The following is a 22,681-nucleotide window of genomic DNA, read 5'->3' on the forward strand; positions in this document are numbered from 1 at the left end:
TTTTACTCCGTCTTTCTTTCCATCAGCATTGTCAGGTCTTTCTTCTCTACCATTTCCATTGGCATATATACACACTCCATTTATTTTGATCTAAAGACAAGCAATAAAAAAATTAAACTCTAAAACAACACATATGTTGTTAGCTCAGATCTACCTCCTGAAAGTATTGTCTCTTCACAGCCCCAACTGCCAGCTGCTTCACCTCCTATTTACTCCCCAACTCTTCCTCCACTTCCTCCATCCCTCTACTGTAAACATTTTCATTCAGGCTTGTTCTAGTCATTAGAAAAAGGAGTCAAAGGCCGGGCGCAGTGGCTCATACCTGTAATCCCAGCCGTTTGGGAGGCCGAGGTGGGCAGATCACCTGAGGTCAGGAGCTCAAGGCCAGTCTGGCCAGTATGGTGAAATCCCGTCTCTACTAAAAACACAAAAATTAGCTGGGTGTGATGGTGCATGCCTGTAATCCCAGCTACTTGGCAGGATGAAGCAGGAGAATTGCTTGAATATGGAGGCGGAGTTTGCAGTGAGCCAAGATCACGCCACTGCCTTCCAGTCCGCGCGACAGAGTGAGACTCCAGCTCAAAAAAAATAATATTAAAATAAAAATAAACAAATAAAAAGGAGTCAAAGACAGAAATGTAGAATGTGTAAGACAAGCCTGCATTAGTCAGCTAGGGCAGCCACAATAAAATACCACAGGCTGGGTGGCTTAAACAACAGAAATTTATTTTTCACAATTCTGAAGGTGGAAGGCAAAGATAAAAATGTCAGCAGGTTTGGTTTCTCCTGAATTCTCTCTCCTTGATTTGTACTCTCTGCATCCTCCCAAAGTTTCTTCTCTCTGCACCAGCATTTTTGGTGTTTCTTTTTTCTTTTTGTGAGGACAACAATTCCATCAACTAAGGACACCACCCTATGGACTCATTTAATTTCAATTACTTCTTTAAAGGCCCTATGTTCCAGTACAGTCACAGTGGGGTTTAGGTCTTTATTATATAAGCTTTGGGGTACATAGTTCAGATGAAAATGCAATCTCATGACTGTGATTGCTTTCTTTTTACATTTACTGAGATGCCAGACACTCCTATAGGGTGTGTTATTGCCCCTGAAGTCTTTCCAGATGTGGAGGTGGCAGACAGTGATATTGATGATTCTGACTCTTTGTAGACCTAGGCTAATGTATGTGTTTGTGTCTTAGCTTTTACCACAAAACCTTAAAAGAAAAAAACAAATTAAAATTAAAATAGAAAAATGCATGTAGAGTAAGGGTATAAAGAAAATATTTTGTATAGCTATACAATGTACTTGTGTTTTAAGCTAAGTATTACTTCAAAAGAGTAAAAAACTAGATTAAAAGTTTATAAAGTTAATGGTTCCAGTAAGCTAAGGTTAATGTGTTATTGAATAAATATTTCTTGTAAATTTAGAGTAGTCTGAGTGTACAGTGTTTATAAAGACTTCAGTACTGTACAATATTGTCCTAAGCCTCACATTCACTCACTGACTCAAGTAAAGCAACTTCCAGTCCTGCAAGCTCCATTCACGATAAGTGTCCTATTCAGGAGTAGCATTTATTGGTCTTTTATACTGTATTTTTAATGTACTTTTTGTATGTTTAGACACACAGATCTTTACTGTTAAATCACCAACAACATTCAGTACAGCAACCTGCTGTATAGATTTGTAGGCGAGGAACAACAGGTTACACTATATTGCCTAGATGTGTAGTAGGCTATCCCCATCTAGGTTTGTGTGAATACACTCTGAGAATTTCCCACAACAATGAAATCACCTAATGATACACTTTTTCAGAGCGTGTCCCTATGGTTAAGTAACCATGACTATATCTTAATAGAATATCATCCTATATTCTATCTAGTATTTCTGTTTATATTCAATAATTCTTTTAAATGCATATAAAACATGAAAAGAGTAGTTTGCCAAAAACATAAATATATATTTATATTAATATATTTATATATTTATATATTATATATCATATATATTAATATCATATATAATATTAATATATATGATATATGATATATATGATATATAATATATATTATATCATATATAAATGTATGATATATTTATATTAATATATATGATATATAATATATTAATATATGTTAATATTTATATTATATATTATATAATGTATATTTATATTATATATATTATATATTGATATTTATATATTATATATTATATATTATATATTACATATAATAATATAAATATATATTTATGTGAAATGTATATGTATTTGTATAACAAATACATATGTGTGTGTATATATAAATTAAACAATTATCCTCTCATGGTTTATTAAAAATTCTGTTTTTCCCAACTGATTTGCAATGGCCAATATGTTGAATATCACACACACCATCTGCGGAGTACATTTGTTTTAGTATTACATATTGCTTTCCATGGATATCACACATTACATAACACTGTTTCACTATTCCAGCTTAAAAATTCTTATTATTTTATATCGATTTAATTATTCTTGGTAATTTGTTTTCCTAAGATATTTATTATAACTGTGAATTTATAACTAATGTCATGTTGGAATTATAAAAACACTAGTGTTTAAGAAAGACATTAAGAGTAAAGTCTTTTGTTTCTATCTTTAAGAAAATAATTACATGCACTTATACTTACTTGTGCTGTCTGTCTTGAGTTTAGAGGTAAGAAAGTGCCTATCTATAAAGAATAATTCTTTAATTTTATTAGTAAAAAATCTAACACTTATATGCATTGTTTTTAATTCTATGAACATATAAAATTTGTTCTATTATCAGTTAGTGAGAAAATAACATTGATAATTGTATTTTATATTGAACCATCTTTGCATAGCTGGGATAAACACTAATTGCTAAGGAGGTATTGTAGTATATCAGTGTGCTGTTTAATTGTATTTGATAATATTTTAATAACTAATTATATATTGATAGAATAATTATAATTAGTTTGCTTATATCATCAAGTAGAAACTTGTTGTAAAACTTACAAACTGACTCTAAAATTTACTTAAACAGCAAACAATAGCTAAATACTTCGAAAAAAAATAAATTGAGAGGACTTACTATAAAGTGGCAATAATCAAGATAGTGCCATTCTGGCAAAAGTTTAGAAAGATGGATAAAGTGAGGAGAATAATGTCCAGAAGTTAATAAACAGATATACGGCTGACTGATTTGTAACAAGTATATCCAGTAATTTCATGTCAATATGAAAGTCTTTTTAAGAAATGGTGCCGAAACAATTTAATATCTGTATAATTAAAAATTGACAATTATGGCCGGATGCGGTGGCTCACGCCTGTAATCCCAGCACTTTGGGAGGCCGAGGCGGGCGGATCACGAGGTCAGGAGATGGAGATCATCCTGGCTAACACGATGAAACCCCATCTCTAAGACAAATATAAAAACAACAACAAAAGAATTAGCCTGGCTTGGTGGTGGGCGCCTGTCCAGCTACTCCGGAGGCTGAAGCAGGAGAGTGGCGTGAACTCAGGAGGCAGAGGTGGCAGTCAGTCGAGATGGCGCCACTGCACTCCAGCCTGGGCGACAGAGCGAGACTCTGTCTCAAAAAAACAAAAACAAAACAAAACAAAACAACAACAACAATTTGACAATTACCTCACAGGATGTACATAAAAATTGAAAATGTACAAGAGATGGAAATATGAGCAGTAAAATAACAAAGCCTCCAGTAAAAGCACAGGAAAAAGCAATAACAATGATCTTGTGACCTTTGGACAGGTAAATGTTTCTTATACGATAAAACAAGAAAATGAATTAGAAAATGTAGTCTTTCGGGGGAAAAAAGAGAAAGACACTTTTTCTCTTTGAAAGCACTTTTAACAAAATAAAAAGGCAAGTCACACAGTTGGTGGGTTTTGGAAATTTGGAAGTCTGAATAAGACTTTGGTCATATAAAATATATATACAAATTATATATGTATATAATCTACCTATGTGAGTATATATATATAATATATGCACATACATATGTAAAATATTTAACTCAATATTTTTAAAGATACCCACTTTTTAAAACATGACCAAAACGTTTAAAGAGATAATTTACAATTGGAGATAAATTATGAAAACCATAAACTAATGATAAACAATAGTACTCTTTAGGCTGTTTCCATAGCTTGACTATTGTGAGTAGTGCTGAAGTGAACACAGGAGTGCAGATTTTATATATATATATATATATAAAAAATATATATACACATATATGTAATATATATGTAATATATATTATATATATAAAATATATATTATTTATTTATTTTTATTTTTATTTTTATTTTTGACATACTGTTTCCTTCCTTTTGGAGATACAACTAGTAGTGGGATTATTGGGTCATATGGTACTTCTATTTTTAGTGTTTTGAAGAACCTCCATACTGTTTTCCATAATGGCTGTACTAATTTACATTCACACCAGCAGCGCATAAGAGTTCCTCTTTCTCTGCATCCTTGCCAGCATTCATTTTTTTTTTCTTTTATTAACAATAGTCTTACTAACTGGAATGAGGTAATATCTCATTGTGGCTTTGATTTGCAGTTCTCAGATGATTAGTCATTCTGAGCTTTATAAAAATATACCTGTTGGCCATTTGTAAGTCTTCTTTTGAGAAACGTCTATGCAGATCTTTTGCCCAACTTTTAATTGGATTATTTACTATTTATTTATTTATTTTTTGACTACTGGGCTGTTTGATTTCCTTAAATATTCTGGATATTAACACTTGTCAGACTTATAGTTTGCAAATACTTTCTCCCATTCTATATATTCTCTTTGACATCCAGATTTTATTTTTTAGATAGATAAATACTCAGAAATTGAATTGCTGGAAGTAGGATTGCTTACAATGGCGTATTACATATGAGAGTTCTCTTTTTAATTGTTTGAGGAATCTCAAAACTGTTTAAATACTGGCTGCACCATTTTACACTCCAACCAATAGTGTGCAAAAGTTCCAGTATCTCCAGGTACCTGCCAACACTTGTGGATTTTTTTGTTGTTGTTTTGTTTTGTTTTGTTTTGATAATAGTCATCTTCTTAGCTATGAGGTGATATCTCATTGTGGTATTTCTCTGATGATTTGTGAGGTTGATCATCTTTGCATATACCTGTTGGCCACATGTCTTTCTTCTTTTGAGAAATGTCTATTCAGGTTCTTTGCCCAGTTTTAATCAAGTTTTTGTTTTTGTTGTTGTTTCTTTTGTTTTTTACTATTGAGTTGTATAAGTTTCTTATGTATTTTGGAAATTAACCTCTTATCTGATAAATGATTTGCAAATATTTTATTTGATTCTGTAGGTTGCCTTTTTACTCTGTTGATTGTTTCCTTTACTGTACATAAACATTTTGGTTTGATGTAGTCCCATCTGTGTATTTTTGTTTTTGTTGCCTGTGCTTATGGTGTCATATCCGTAAAATTATTGTCCAAATAAATGACAAGGAGCTTTCCCCTGATTTTTTTTCTAGAAGTTTTATAGTTTTAGGTATAACATTTAAGTAACTAGTTCATTATGCATTAATTTTTGTGTATGGGATAAGGTAACAATATTATTTCATTCTTTTGCATGTGTAATGCCAACATTTGTTGAATAGACAATTATTTTCCCATTGTTTATTCTTGACATCTCTTTGAAAGATTAGTTGCCCATATATTCATGAATTTATTTCCAAATTTTATATTTTATTCCATTTGTCTGTATGTCTGTCTTTATGCCAGTACCATAGTGATTTAATACTCTGCTTTGTAATATATTTTGAATTTAAAAAATGTAGTGCCTCCAGCTTTGCTTGTCTTTCTCAAGATTCCTTTGACTGTTCAAGATCTATTGTGGTTCCATATTAATTTTAAGATTGTTTTTCCTCTTTATTAAAAAAATACCATTGGGATTTTGATAGAGGTTTTTGAACATGGATGTATCCATTTATTTGTATCTTTTTTGATTTTTTTTCAGAAATATTTTATAATTTTCAATATACACATATTTCACCTTCTTAGTCAAATTTATTCTCTCTGTTTTACTATTTTACTCTCTCTGTGGCTATTGTAAACGAGATTAGTTTTTTTTACTAGAATTTCTTTTTTGAATAGTTCGTCATTAGTGTACAGAAACACCACTGGTTTTTGTATGTTGATTTTGTACCCTGCAGCTTTACTGAGATTACCTATTCTACCTTTTTCTTTTTTTTTTCATAGAGTCTTTAAAGCTTGCTATATATAGAATCATACATATATAGACAGGAACACTTTTACTTCTTTTGTCATAAAGTGGATGTCTTTTACTTCTTTTTCTTGCCTATTTACTTTTACAAAAATTTTTAGTAACATGCTGAATAAAAGTAGTGAAAGTGGAAGAGTGGAGACCCTTGCATTGTTCCTGATTTTAAAGGAAAGGCTTTCGTTTTTCTCTCTTTTGTATGATATTAGCTGTGGGCTTTTTATATATTGCCTTTGATACATTTTTATCCTTTCCTTCTGTGCTTAGTTTGTTGGAAGATTTTTTCATGAAACATTATGACATTTTTGTCTAACAATTTTACTGCATCTATTGAGATGAACATGTAATTTTACTCTTTATTTTGTCAATGTGGCATGTCACATCATCTAAGTTTTATGTGGTGAACCATCCTTTCATCCCAGATATAAATTTCACTTGGTCATGTTGTCATATCATTTCAATGGGCTGTTGAATTTGGTTTGCTAGAATTTTTCAAAAATGTCTGCATCTATATTCATCAATAAGTTTTTATACACATAGAATTTAAATTACTATCAACTTAAAGGAACTGTTGTAACTGTATTTTATGTAACCCCATGGTAATCACAAAGAAAATACATATACAAGTTGTGCCAAAGACAAACGAGTAAAAGCATATTCATACAAGAAATCAGCAAACACAAAAGAAGAAAATAAAAAACATTGTTAATAATAAGAGAAAACATTTTTAAATGGCAGTAGAAAATCCTTTACTAACAGTAACATTTTAAATATAAAAAAACCAAACTAACTTCCCAATTAAAACACATAGAGTTGCTGAATGGATAAAAACACATAACCCAACTATTAAAGGTCTATTAGAAACTCACTTTAGAATCAAGCACACACAAAGCGTGAAAGGGAAGGGATAGAAAAAAAGATATTACATGCAAATAGCAACCAAAAAAAAAAAAAAGCACAAAACAGACTTAAAGAAAAAAATAAACAATAACTTCAAGAAACAAATAAGGACATTATATGATAACAATAGGGTCAATTTTCCAGGAAGATGTAACAATTACAAATATAGATATACCTAATGTCAAGGCATCTGAATATATTGAACATGCATTGGCAGATCTGAAGGAGAAAAGACAAAGCAGTAAAACAATAGTAAAAGACTTTAATACTTCCTTTTCAATAAAGGATAGGACTTTTAGACAGAAAATCAATAAGAAAATGGAACATTTAAACAGCACTCCCCAAATAGACCTAACAAACATACAGATCATTCCATCCAACGACAGAGAACACACATTCTTCTCAAGTGCACACAAATTATGCATTAGGGTAGATCATATATTATGTCCCAAAACAAGTCAATGAATTTGAGAAGATTAAAATTATATCCATTAATTTTTATGACCACAATGGAGTGAAACTAAAAATTAATTGCAAAAGGAAAATGGGAAAATTTGAAAACATGGAAATACATTAACATACTGTTAAACATACAATGGATGAAAGGGAAGTAAATGGAAGGAGAAATGTGACTAAAAACCACAATGAGATACTGTCTCACACCAGTCATAATAACTACTACTAAAAAGACAAAAAATAACAGATGTTCTTGAGAAAAGGGAATACTTATATGCCATTGGTGGGAATGTAAATTAGTTCAGCCACTGTAAAAAGAAAGCAGTTTTGAGGTTTTTTGAAGCACTTAAAACAGTACAGTGCTACCATTCAACCCAGCAATCCAGTTACTGCGTGTATACTCAAAGGAAAATAATTAATTCCATCAAAAAGACACATGCACTCATGTGTTCATTGCAGTACTATTCATGGTAGCAAAGACATGGAGTAAATCATGTTGTCCACTGTGAACTGGATAAGGAAAATGTGATACATATACATGATGGAATACTATGAAGCTATAAAAAAGAATGAAATTGTTATTTGCAGCAACATGGATGAAGTTGGTGGCCATTATCTTAAGTTAATTATTGCAGGAACAGAAAACCAAGTACTCCAAATTCTCACTTATAAGTGGAAGCTAAATACTGAGTACATATGGATGGGAATAAGACACTGGGGACTTCCAAAGAGGGCAGAGAGTGGGACAATGGTTATAACACATACACCTTTTGTGTATGTGTCAATCTATTTGCGTCACTATAAAAGAATACCTGTAGCTAGGTAGTTTATAAAGAAAAGGCATTGAATTGGCTCATGTTTCTGATGGCTGCACAAGCATGGCTTCAGCATTGGCTTCTGGTGAGGGCTTCAGGAAGCTTACAATCATGGCAGAAGGCAGTGAGGGAACAGACGTGTCATATGTTGACAGCAAGAGCAAGAGAGAGAAGGGAAAGGTCCCAGAAACTTTAAAACAACCAGATCTTACGTGAGCTAACTGAAGGAGAATTCACTTATCACCGGGGGTTGGTGCTAAGCTATTCATGAGAGATCTGCCCCCATGATCTAATCACTTCCAACCAGGCCTCACTTCCAACCTTGAGAATCACATTTCAACATGAGATTTACAGGGAACAAACATCAAAACTACATCAGGGTACTATGTTTATTACCTGGGTGACAAGGTCATTTGTACCTCAAACCTCAGTGCAATAAAATGTACCCATGTAATAAACCTGCACACACTCCCCCCCAACCTAAAATAAAAGTTGAATTAAAAAAATTAGAAAATATCTGAGATAAATAAAAATAAAAATAAAACATATCAAGCTTATGGGATAAAGCACAGGCAATTGTAAGAGGGAGGTATATTATGATAAATGTTTGCCTTATAAAAAGAATAAAAATCACAAATGAATAGCCTAGCTTAACATCTCTGGGAAAATAATTGATAAAGATTGAAGTGGATGTCATAAAATAAGGAACAGAAAATTAATGGTAAAAGTCAACAAAACTATGAATTGGTTTCTTGAAAGAATAACAAATTCACAAATCTTTATCTAGATTTCCTTAAAAAAAGAGAGATGAATAAATGAAAGAGGAAATATTATAACAAATACCACAGAAATAAAAAAGAGCATAAGATATTGCTATGAACAATTATACATCAGCAAATTGGATTACCATGAAGAAATATATATTCCTAAGAAACAGATAATGTACCAAGACAGAATCATGAAGAAATAGAAAGTTGGAACAAACTGTAACTAATATGGAGATTGAATCATTAATCAAATCTCTTTCAAGAAAAACCCAGGCCTGGATGGCTCTACTGGTGAATTCTACCAAACATTTAAAAAATAATTAATGCCAACCTTAACTCTTTCAAAAAAAATTGCAGAGGAAAGCATATTTCCAAACTCACTTTATGAAGCCAACAATATTCTGATACCAAAGCCAGACAAGGACACCACAGAAAAGAAAACTTTGGGTCAATATATAAATCTGTCTTAAAATATTAATTTAAAATACGTCTATTTAATTTTCCAGATCATATAGAAAAATTCTTTTTTTTTTTTTTTTTTTTTCTGACAGAGTCTCACTGTCACAGAGGCTGCAGTGCAGTGGCGTGATCTCACTACAGCCTCCACTTCCCAGGTTCATGTGAATCTCCTGCTTCAGACTCTCGAATATCTGGGACTACAGGCACCTGCCACCAGGCCCAGCCAATTTTCTTATTTTTATTTTTTAGTAGAGTTGGGGTTTTGCCATGTTGGCCAGGCTGGTCCCAAACTTCTGATTTCAAGTGATCTGCCCTCTTCAGCCTCCCAAAGTGCTGGGATTACAGGCATAAGCCACCACACCCGGCAAAATTAACAGTTTTTAACATAGAGTTTGGTAATAATATATAAGAATAAGATAGGGAAATAATAAATTTGTATGTCTCCTAAATTACATTTATTTCCAATACAGAGACAACAATGCTCTTAAATCTTAATAATTGCCTCACATTAATATAATGTAGAATATCTTTTCATTAAGACTGAAGTCACGATGTGAATAGTCTAATAACTAATAAGACCAGAGTTAAATTTTTAAATATTCCATGCTGATTTTAAAATATCTGTTAAAAATTCTACTCCTAAATTAGTGGCAGAAGCAAGCTGAGAAAATAGTAAAATGTTTTGATTCAGAGAAAGTTTATTTACTTTTAATATATGATGACAAATAGTACTTCTGGTGTATGCAGGATTTTGGGACATTGAAAATACAGAATAATTAAAGAGGATGATCAAAACACCATTTTAAGGACAATAGGAAAATTAATCAAAGTATAACACATATCCATAAAAATACTTTTAGTTGATCACAATTTTTTCTATAGCATTGTTTTTACATTTCTTAAAAAGAAAAAAATGCTTTAAATTTTTTATATAGAGAACTTTGATGGTTTAAGGTATTTTAATTGTCATATAAAAAAGAAGATAGACACAATGACCTTACAATGTCTTCCAGCTTTATGCTTCTTTATAGTTTTAGAATAAATATATCTTGGTTATTGTTCCCTTACAACTAACATGTGGGAGTATGATTGCTGACATTCCATGCATAGTAATCAAGGTAATATCTATTTTATGAGGGTGCAGATCTTAATTAAGTTTGATCCAATTGGGTCACCTTAGAAGAATAATTACAAATCAAAGTGCCAGTGTTCAAGGTTATACTACTTATAAAGTGTTCCTTATTTAATATTACTATAGTTTTCATATTACTATTATCAATATAATTATCTTTGCATAAAAAATATTTTTTTAAATTTTATTCACGTTTAGGCTGTAACTTATTTTGTTCAATCCTTGGGAAAAAAACTACTTAATAGATTATCAGAAGAACATGGAATCCCATCAAAAAAATAAGAACACACAGACTAGTAGATATTTTGTGATGAACTCTATCTTTTTAACACTATGTAGGATTTGTATTGTATCACATAAGAAAATGTATGAACACATCTTAAAGTTTATATTGTTAAGATTCATTTTTGAATTTTAAATCAGTAACTTTAAAAAAAGACCCTTTAAAAGAACTTTTTAACCTGTTCCTTGCAGAGTGTGTGTGTGTGTGAGAGAGAGAGAGAGATAAAATAGCGAATTATTCAAACTCATTTAGCAATGAAAATACAAGGTTAATTTAATGTATACACTAATTCCATGTAAGGGCTTCCATAGTCAGCTATCAAGTAGAGTAGAAGCAGTAAGGAAGGAGATAAAGATAAGTAGTGCTCAGAGGGATCAGTATAGGCAAATCTCAGAAAATTTTACCAAAACACCCTTCCCGAAAATGTGGCCCCCTTTAATTTTTCAAACGAGAAGATACAGAAACTAGAGTTAAATCTGGCAGCATAGGTCGTCTTGGACTTGCTTTATTTTAGAGGCACAAAGTAGGCAGGAATAGGTACAGAATTTCCCAAAGCAGCCATATAAAAAAGACAAAGAAAATCTTTGGAAATAAAGAGGGCCTTTAGGTTAAAAACAATTGGCCTGGAAGAATAATATGTCCTCCACCAAAATAATTTTATGTATTGTGAGTACTAAAAATGAGCTTTCATTATGTATACACCAAAAATCTCTTGAATAATAATAAGGAACAATGAAATTAGGAAAATAGGAAACCATATTAAGCCCATTAGAACAGGCTATCAGGCAGCAGAGGAAATAAAATATGTTAACAATTACTCCACCTTCAATTCCAAATCCATAATAAAACAACAGGAAAGAAATAAATACAAAAGCTTAAATAGGCAAAGCACAGTGGCTCACACCTATAATCCCAGCACTTTGGGAGGCCAAGGTGGGCGGATCATGAGGTCAAGAGATTGAGACCATCCTGGCCAACACGGTGAAACCCCTTCTCTACAAAAAATAAAAATTAGCTGGGCATAGTGGCAGGGGCCTGTAGTCCCAGCTACGTGGGAGGCCGACGCAGGAGAATCATTTGAACCGGGGAGAGAGGGGGGTTGCAATGAGCCGAGTTCACACCACTGCACTCCAGCCTGGTGACAGAGCAAGACTACATCTAAAAAGAAAAGAAAAGAAAACAAAACAAACAAACAAACAAAGCTTAACAAGCAACTATATCCATGAAGGTGAACCATCACAAACAGAAAAACAAGAATTCAGTAAAAAGTTGAGATCAAAGAACACATGAAAGAGGTAAAGAAAAAAACACAAAATAAAGACAATGATGTTGAAAGTGTAACAAAGAAACAATAATGTTTAAAACACTATAAGGGACACTTGGATTGCAAAATAAAGGTCAATAGTGAATAAAATAAAATGAAAATAAAGAATTTTAAGTTTAAGGAGAATTAATAGAGGTGGAAGGCAAAAACAAAGAAACTAAAAACACATTCTGTAGGTCTTTTGAACCCCCCAATTAAGCAAATACAAACTAAAATCTAAGAGCAATATAACACATTAATTTAGTATGACTGTGGAAAAGTGGTGTACTCATCCATTCCTGGAGATAATGCAAATACATTGTAGCACTGAATTGCCTTCAGCAAACTACAGTCTGTAGACTAGCCATTATTTTTGTAAACCATGATTTATTGGAAAACAGCTATTTCTGTTTTGTTATATATTGGCTATGCACAGCCAAGTTTACTAGTTTCGAAGAGGATCATATGCCCGAAAGTCTAAATTATTTATTGGGTGGCACTTTAAGAAAAAGGTTGACAACCTTTAATTTATAATAAAATTATTAAAATGTGTATTTATACAGGATAATTCAAACAAATTATAGCATATCTGCATGATAGAATACTATGCATCTGTTAAAAGAGTGATGGTGCTTTTTTGTACTTCTATGAATAAACCTACATGTTTTTAATGGGCTACTATTTTTGTTAAAATGAATATAGTAATTGCTACCTATTTGGTTTTATAGCCATAAAGCACATGTAGAATAAAAATAAATATTCCCATAGTAACCACCTGTGGGTGTTAGAGCTTAGGTGTGGATGAGAATCTGGAAGGTAAGAAAATGGAGTTCCTGTATGCCTTCTAGGACATTTGTTTGTTTTGTTAATAAAATACCAGGGGTTTTGTCACTAAAATACCAGGGGTTTTGTCTAGGTCCCGCTGTTCACTTCGCAGAAAGCCAATCACTGAGACCACAAGTATTGCCAAAAAATAAGGTTTTAATCGAGTGCTGCAACCAAGGAGATGGGAGCTCAGTCTCAAGTCCATTTCCCTGACTAAAACTAGGGGTTTATACAGCAGGGAAGAAATGTTACCATATGTAAGAAAACAAGAACGAGGGAGGGGCAAGGAAGCAGTAATGATGAATGAGAGGTCTGCATCTGGTGCTGAGATTTGGTGATTTTCATTTTTCTATACAAGTTGCAGTTATTTGATACTTTTTTTGAGAGTCCTGAAGGTCCTGTTCTGAGGAAGGAATCCAGGTAAAACAAATATATTTCAAGCTTTAAGACCAGAATGGTCAATTTCTACATTTATCCAAAAGAACAGTCTATGGAACTATTGGGTCAGTTTCAGTTTTTGAGCCATGTATATGTAATAGCTATACAAAGCTTTAAACAAATTAACTTTGAAAAGTAAAGATTCCTGTGATTTTTTTTTTTTCCACAAAGCCTCCCTTCATTCCCCAGGCTGGAGTGCAGTGGTACAATCACTGCTAACTGCAGCCTTGATCTCCCAAACTCAAGCAATTCTCCCACCTCAGCCTCCCAAGAGGCTGGGACAGTAGGTGAACACTGCCACACCCAGCTAATTTTTGTATTTTTTGTAGAGATAGGGTCTTGCCATGTTGCCCAGGCTGGTCTCCAACTCCTGTTCTCAAATGATCCACCTGCCTCGGCTTCCTACAGTGTTGAGATTATAGGCATGAGCCACAAATCCTGCCCTGTGATCCTTTAAAACAAAACTAAGGAATAAAAGATGTTATATAGTAATTAATTAGTAAATATTTATTGAAAGTCTCATCATAGTTTATTGGCAAAATGCCTATATATAGAAACAATATTGATTAACATAATAAATTAATGAATAATCTGCCTTGATGACTTCTCTAATATTTGCATTTCTAAGATAAATAGTTAGTATAGTAACTTGACACTGTTAGTACCAGCTAATATTTTCAAAGATCATGGTGCTCAGTTAATTACGAAAGTCACAGAAACCTATTTTGACTGCCTTTTTCAAAATAGCAGGCCATTTAAATTTTTTAAAAAATCCCACTTGGTTTATGTGGTAAGCATCAGTTAATCTGATTTGTTCTCTGCAGTTCCTTTGGCTTATAGAAATATTAAGAATAATGTCACATTGTCTAAATGTTCTTACCTTTAAATTTTTAATTTAAATTAAATTTAATTTAAATGAAATTTAATGTTTTTTAAAGTGTAAAAAATTCAATGTTTCACTTGTTTTCTACTTTTTAACTTACTTATAACTTAAAAGTTGTCTATCATAAATGTACTGAAAATTATCTCAGCTTTCAGAATTATTTCCCGTGATGCTTGAATTATTACAAAAGTGCATTGAGTAAAAAATATGTTGAGAATTGTAAACCATCTATTTTTCAGTGCAGAAAGCTTAACCCCTAACTTCTGTTTTCTCATTACTAGATATAATTAAAATACATACCTAGAAATGTCTTGAATGGAAAACATGAGGTAGTAAATGTGCTTAGTATAGTGCCTGGCACGTGGTACTTATTCAACAAATGTTAACTCTTATTCAAGTAGTAGATACAATAATGTCATAATGCCTTTTATATAAATACTTAGAAGTCCAATAAAACTTAAATAGTGTGACTTCTCTTTGTGAGAGAAATTGTTTTACTTGGCAGAGTTTCGGTTTTGGAATCTTCCTTGTAATAGCATGTAACTAATGTGTAATGTGTATCTCATGTAAAATCCATTTTTATATTTAACTAAGGGTCTTTTTTGTATGTTGGATTTTTCCACAGAAAATTATAAATTTGCATTAGCACATACTCATAAAGAGGTAAGACAGTGAATTATAAACAAAATATATTCTATTGCATCTATTACAGAAGTTAAAATATCTAAAGAAAAAGAAAATATATTTCCATTCATTACAAATGGTGACAAGGCTATAAAATAAAACAGCTTCACTTTGCTTTCTGATTTGTTTATATTTACTACTGTTTATCACACTACCACAGTCCAGAAGTTAATTTCAGAAAACCACATGAGTTTGACAGCAAAAGCTTCAGTTTGCTACATGTGATTTTACAGATACATGGGAGAAAGGAGAATCTGAAAATAAACCATGTGTCCTCTGTATTGGTACGCTGGTAGAGAAAAACTGAGAAAAGGAAGGAGGAAAGATCAAGTCATCTAAGAAGCAAGTCACAGGGAAAAACGTATTTTTAGAACAGTATTTTTTTTTATATTCAATTGTATTGTGAATTATTTCATTCAGGCCATTCCAAATTGAAGTATAGTTTGCCTCTTTCTCAGCATAATTAGAAAGCATTTTAAATTGTGAAGGGCATGGTCTTATATTCTTCCTTGGAAAATTTTATTTTAAAGTCTTAAAAATCGATTTTATTATAAGATTAGCCTTTTCAAATACCAAAAAATGTCTCTACAAACTGATTGATAGTGATGAAAGCAGTTCAAGAAGAAAATAGGAGTAGTAGAAATATGTTGGGTTACTGCACAATGGAGACTTTCTCATAATAAGACAGAATAACAGTAGAAAGAGGTTTATTTTGGTGGGAAAAAAACTAGAAAAGTGAAGCAAACTTGCAAACAACACATAAAAATGTGAAAAAAAAAATGACATGTCACATCGATTCAGGCTGGTTATCTTTTGCCTGTTAAGATCTATGGAAAATTAAAATAGCAAGTAAAATTTGATTAGCAAGATGATATGGTAATGCCATACTTTTAAATATTTCATTATGCTTTAAGATACTCAATTTTGACTCACGCATAAGAAAATGTCTTTAACATTGAGAGCATATCGAGGCTTTACACTGAAGTCATGTTTTAACATGCCTTTAAAACCTAAGTTAAAATGCTTAGGGAGAATTGAAAACATGGAGTTGTATGTATGGGTTGGGATCATTGTGTCAATCAAAATTAGGCAAACAATTATTTTTTAAAAATCCAATGATGAAGAAAACATAATTTAATTCTATTACATTGAGGTATACTCTAATTTCTTACACTATTATAAAAAGTTAAGGGTACTTTTAAAGTTTCTTTTATAGGTGTTCTAAGTTTTATTTTAACATGTACAAATGCATGTAAACTATTTTCTTGTTTAGCAAATTTATACAAGCATAAATTTAAGCAATTTCAAAAACAATAGAATGATATATTTTAAGAACTTTTAAAATCATAGAGGTTCATGGCCAAAATAAGATTTCCAGAAACATAATTGTAATTTGCATTTATAATCCAAAGGTTTAATTTTGAAACTTCTCTCTTTGATCACCTTGCCTGTCGTAACTATTGCAACGTACAAAAGGCAAGAACTATTTGAACTGTATTATATGTTGCAGTGTTGGCTTTTGGAATGACCCTACAAGGTCCTCTGCATTAAAAATATCTGGATATCAGCTCCATAGTACCTATACCCTCTTGACACTCCAAAAGCAATTTAATCTTAGTAAGCTTTAATAATATCAGTGTGATTCCACTGTCCAAATACTCCCATGGTCCTCTCATAAGAACTTCTCATAACATTACTTATTTTTTAATCATCCTTCAAAGAATTCAGAATACATGGTAAATTACAATAATGTATCTAAGTGAGCAACATACAAACTAAGGTGAGTTATTACAACAGAGAAACCACAATTTGTTGAGCAATAACAATTTGTGTAAAGTATTTCTGCACATTGTAATTTTGTTCATATGTCCTTTCAAAGCTATGTACTAGCCTGCAGATTACAAACTTGTTTAGGTAATTCTAATTATTTAAAAACATTATTAGTAAGTTATTTCACTTTGGGAAATAGGTATGTAAAAATCAAAATTTTACAGATTTATTTTGAATTCAGTATTGTGCATAGATGAATGATAAATTACTAGGTTTTATACAGGTCATTGAGATAAGCATGCAAAAATGCTTTCATGTTGAGTTTTAGTTAAATTGTGCTTCTCCTCAAAAATCATCAAAAAACTTGGGCCATTGGTGATTGAGCAAAGCTGCTCTCACTTTCCCCAAGCTCTTGATTTATCAGATCAATCAGTTGTAAAAAGTGAAGACTCAACTTTCTTTTGATAGACAGAAGGAAAGTCTGGGTGGGCAGACACAAATAAACTGTGTATTCATTATCAATGGAGGTACTCTTATCAATTCATTTACTCTTTTGAAATGGCACCTCAGAGCCATACCTCCAGTTATACCAGAAGAGATTCTTTAGAAAGGCTCACAGAAATGAGCCATGGTTCAAACGTAACAATGTTTTTGCATGTGACCAAAAGCGATAGAATAATATTCATCGCTCCTTTTGTTCGTTAGCAGCAATAGCAAATGAATAGATCTTCCATCTTTTCTATCTCAATGTTTTTACGACTGTAATATGTTTTTATTCTCCCAGGTAACTGAGCAATCATTTGAAATATGACTTACTTATTCTTTCAACAAACATTTAGTTACTTTATTTATTTATTTTTTTTTTTGAGATGGAATGTCGCTCTGTCACTCAGGCTAGAGTGCAGTGGCACGATCTCGGCTCACTACAACCTCTGCCTCCTGGGTTCAAGTGATTCTCCTGCCTCAGCCTCCTAAGTAGATGGGATTACAGGTGCTCGCCACAGTGCCCAGCTAATTTTCGTATTTTTAGTAGGCATGGGATTTCACCATCTTGGCCAGGCTGGTCTCAAACTCCTGACCTCGTGATCCACCCGCCTCGGCCTCCCAGAGTGCTGGGAATTACAGGCGTGAGCCACCGCACCCTGGCCTAGTGACTTCTTAGTTGGAATAATACTGAGCTAAAGTGTTTGAAGCATGTTTTCACATTTAATATGTGTTATATAATTAAAGTAGAAAAAGGCTTCTACAAAGAAGAAGGATTGAAGACATTTCATTTGTTAACAAAATTACCCCTACTATATGTCTCAATCGGCATGTCTTTTTCTGTTTGCCAATTACAGTTTGTTTTTGCACACCTTAGCTTAGTTACTGAAAGACTCAATCTTCACCTAAAGAAATAGAAGTATTTTCCACATAATTGAGAACTTGTGCCTCTGGACATATATGCGACCTCAGGTCAATGATCATTAAGAGGGTTTCTCCCCTCGTATATAAATAATTTTAGCTGAATTTTGTGTCTTGGGATTCAAATCAACAGATCAAATTTCATTTTCTGGATTAGCCATAGAACTACCTTTTTTTGTCAGTATCTTCCCCAAAACCTCACTGGGAATTGTTAACTATTATGCGGTATAAAAGGAGAGAAAGGCCAGGCAAGGTGTTTCACACCTGTAATCCCAGCAATTTGTGAGGCCAAAGCGGGTGGATCAGCTGAGGTCGGGAGTACGAGACCAGCCTGGCCAACATGGTGAAACGCTGTCTCTACTAAAAGTACAAAAATTAGCAGGGCATGATGGTGGTGCCTGTAATCACAGCTATTCAGGAGGCTGAGGCAGGATAATCGCTTGAACCTGGGAGGCAGAGGTACAATCTGCAGTGAGCCCAGATTGCACCACTGCACTCCAGCCTGGGCAACAAGAGCGAGACTCCATCTCAAAAAAATAAATAAAATAAAATAATAATAAAAAAAAGGGTAGAATGTTGCTGACCATTTCTTGTCAGACAGTTTTTCCCTTTGGTCTCTATTTGACTGCCATTTTCTCTTATACATGATAATTTCCTTCTATTATCGTCTTGGTTCACTCACTATAACAAACGTTTTATGTTTTTGAATTGGGAGTTCCAGTTCTGAGATATCTCTTGTGACATGACATGTGGAATATTACAATGTAGACAAAATTATCTTGGTCTTCTTGCTCATTATTAATAACTGAAATGATGCAAAAAACTAGTGCACTGGGCAATTATATGACATGTATTAGTTAGTTCTTTTTTAAGTTTCTAAAATATGGCTGTTTTAATTACTTTTTTTTAGTTTGGGAAATTTATATTAAACATTGCAAATAAATAATCACCCTAAAGTCATTTAAATTTATTTTTAAAAAGAATATTTTCTATGCTGTAGAGTAACTAATGCTAATGTAAAACATTAGTAATAATAATAATTAGTAACCATTTACTGTGCCATGACTATATTAAGTATTTCACATTCACTAACATTTTGTAATTCTGTAAATACTAAGCTAAGTGTTTCACATCCAGTAATATTTTGTAATTCTTAACACAGATATAGTTTGTGATAATTATTTTAATCTTCTTTTTATTTTATTTTATTCTTGTATTCTAGCTTGAGACTAGAGAAGATAAGCAGGTGAAACTTGTATGCAGTGGTCTCTTTCTATATAGATTAAAAATGCATTTTTATGTTGATATAAGAAAATAATATTATACTTATCATTAACTTTTGATCATAAAAAGTATGGTGTGGTATTTTTACATCAATAATGAAAATAATAATACCTAACATTTATGGAGTAATTACTTGCTATGTGCCAGGTCCTGTGCTAACATTTTTAAAGCCTTAGCTCAATTTGTCATTAAAAAAAATAACAAAAGAAAATTTCAAATATTGATTCTTTGTCCATCTTCCTCTTTAGATGATAAACTAAAGCACTGGAAAGTTAAGTGGCTTTCCCTATATTTTACAGTTTCTAAGTGGCACGATATAGTTAGAAATTCTATTTGAATCTAGAGCCCAGAGTCTTTACTAAGAAAAGAAAAACACTTTGGTTCAATGAGTTTTAAGCCTCCACTTTTAACAACGATCATTTTAGGAGTTAATAAATCAAAATTTTCAAAGCCTTCTTGCCTACAGAGATAGCCAAGGGAAACATGGACCAATGAATTCAGTAGAAATCTCCTTTTGATCTGTGTCAGTGGCAGAGGGCTGAGCACTGGTCTCTGCATTGGGCTGAATGGGCTGGTGATTGGGTGATAGTTTGAGACTCAATTTAACTACTTAGCTTTTAAAAAATAATTAATAGAAATAAGTAACCTCAAAGTGACCATAGTGCAGGCCAAACACTGAAGCTATTATCAGACACATAGTTCATAAAGGAAGATATTCAGAGTTTGAGCATATCTTTAAACACAAAATTTAGAGATACTAAAAATTCATAAATGTGGCTTTTATTCCTTGTCTACTGCCTCCTAATAAATAAGCCATTACTTTAGAAGGTTAGATTTCACAGATTTATTTGGTTAGCCTACGTAGTTAAATAGAGGTGGCTATGATAAGCTTTTTTGCAGTGCCCCACATCAGACCTTATATCTCTAATTACCTTTCAGTTTATCTGGAACTGATGGCTATTAACATATTTATTTTATAAATGGATCAACAACTGTTTAACAATATTAAGTAGTTGCCCAATATCACACAGTTACCAAATCAATGAAGTTTAAATCCAACTTAGGATTGTGGCAAAAATATCAATGTTTCCATTTAGTGAATGGGCCAGTAAATCAACCATCAGATTCTGCTTGAAAGCTACTACTGTGAGGCAGAAGGATGTGCGTGATAAATAAGATTCATGAGTCCTCTGTAAAGGATTCAAATGCATGAATATCTTGGAATTAGTCTGGTTTCATCACTGTGAATAAACCAGTTTACAAAACTTTTTTACTTCGTCTTAAAATGGCTTAAATCCTAAAGCGTAGAAGAGAGCTAGAACATTTACCCCCTTTCCCTGCCTTTTTAGCTTTCTTTGTTTTATGATCAGAAATTTTCATTATATCATGAAAGTTTCACAAAACTTGTTTTAAAGTTCCTATATTTTGAATTCCAAAAAAAAGAGTTTTTAAATAATTATTGCAAAAAAAGTGCTTGGATTATATGATTCTATAAGAAGTCTGAGAGAAAGGATGTGTTGAGTCTTTGGAGATTTTATGTTTTAATTATTATTTTAATTTGCTTTCAATTTACATGTTTCTATCTTTAAAAAAATTTGTTCTAAAGAGATTGTTTAATAATTTTATTTTTGACTCATGTTTTCCTACAAATTTTAATAATTTCATTTTTGACTCATGTTTTCCTACAAATTTTAATAATTTCATTTTTGACTCATGTTTTCCTACAAATTTTAATAATTTCATTTTTGACTCGTGTTTTCCTACAAATTTTAATAATTTCATTTTTGACTCGTGTTTTCCTACAAATTTTAATAATTTCATTTTTGACTCGTGTTTTCCTACAAATTTTAATAATTTCATTTTTGACTCATGTTTTCCTACAAATTTTAGATGCATGAACGGAGAGCAAGAGACAAGGTGAGGAAACAATCAACTTGCTTACACAGACAATAAAAAGTAGATAAAAGCAGATTATGAAAAATGGGATTTTATTGTGTAGAAAAAGGGTAATTGTCAGCCCAGTCACTGATGAATTGATTCATTTGTTTTTACCTGATGGTATGAAATAGAGTTGTCATCAAATTTTATATATTACTTCTACGCATTAAGCACTTTTGCAGATAGCATTACCTTATTCAAGTCTCACCCCAACACTGACTTATTTTCTAACTGTGGAAATTGAAGTTCAAAATAAAAATTAGCAACTTAGCCTAAGAAGGATAGCTGGGAAATTGTAGAGCTTGGAAAATCCTGGAGGCTATCGAACATATCATACTCTGTCTGTTCAACCGTTCATGTATGAAGTGTATCTGAATCAAAAAGCTGTTGTTTCAGAGAAGAATGCAAAGTGAGATGGATGAAGAAATATTGTAAGGAAGGGGTCCAAAGCTGTAATACAGTTTTATTTTATAAGTATCTGTGAAAAATAGAGGAAAATGTGTATTATGAATGTTACTTTTCAAGCAAAAATGTACAGTACAAACTTTCAAGTATAGGAACAAACACAAGAATATCCCTATTTCTAGAAGAACCTTACTTCATATCAAATGTGCTGCACATTTTATAAAAATGGTTTTTCATTCTTAATAAAAAATAATGTCATAGTTCTAGTTTATATATAACATATTACATAAGGCAGAATGTTGTGACTGATTCAGGCCTCCTGATTCCTTTTCCCATCCATACAGATTCATACATTAGGCCATTTAATTTTTGCAAATCAAATGTCTCAAATTTCACAGTTCATTTTCAAGTTAAAAAATTACTGATGTGTTTTCTATTTCCTCATGAATAGATTTGTGTTGTTACCTTTTTTGTGCACTAATGAATCATTTTTTGACACATTCCAATGTTTTTTTCTCACATGCCTTTCCTCATTTCAGTTCTAAATAATGAAATCATCACTGACCCCATTGGCATTCATCTCCACTCTGATTTGTGTGAAGACCTCTTAGATTGAAGTTTTACACTGTCAACAACTAGAGGGGCTTGCTGTGATCTTGTCATAGTCTA

This window comes from Pongo abelii, chromosome 4 (assembly GCF_028885655.2).
Source record: "Pongo abelii isolate AG06213 chromosome 4, NHGRI_mPonAbe1-v2.0_pri, whole genome shotgun sequence".
NCBI lineage: Eukaryota > Metazoa > Chordata > Mammalia > Primates > Hominidae > Pongo > Pongo abelii.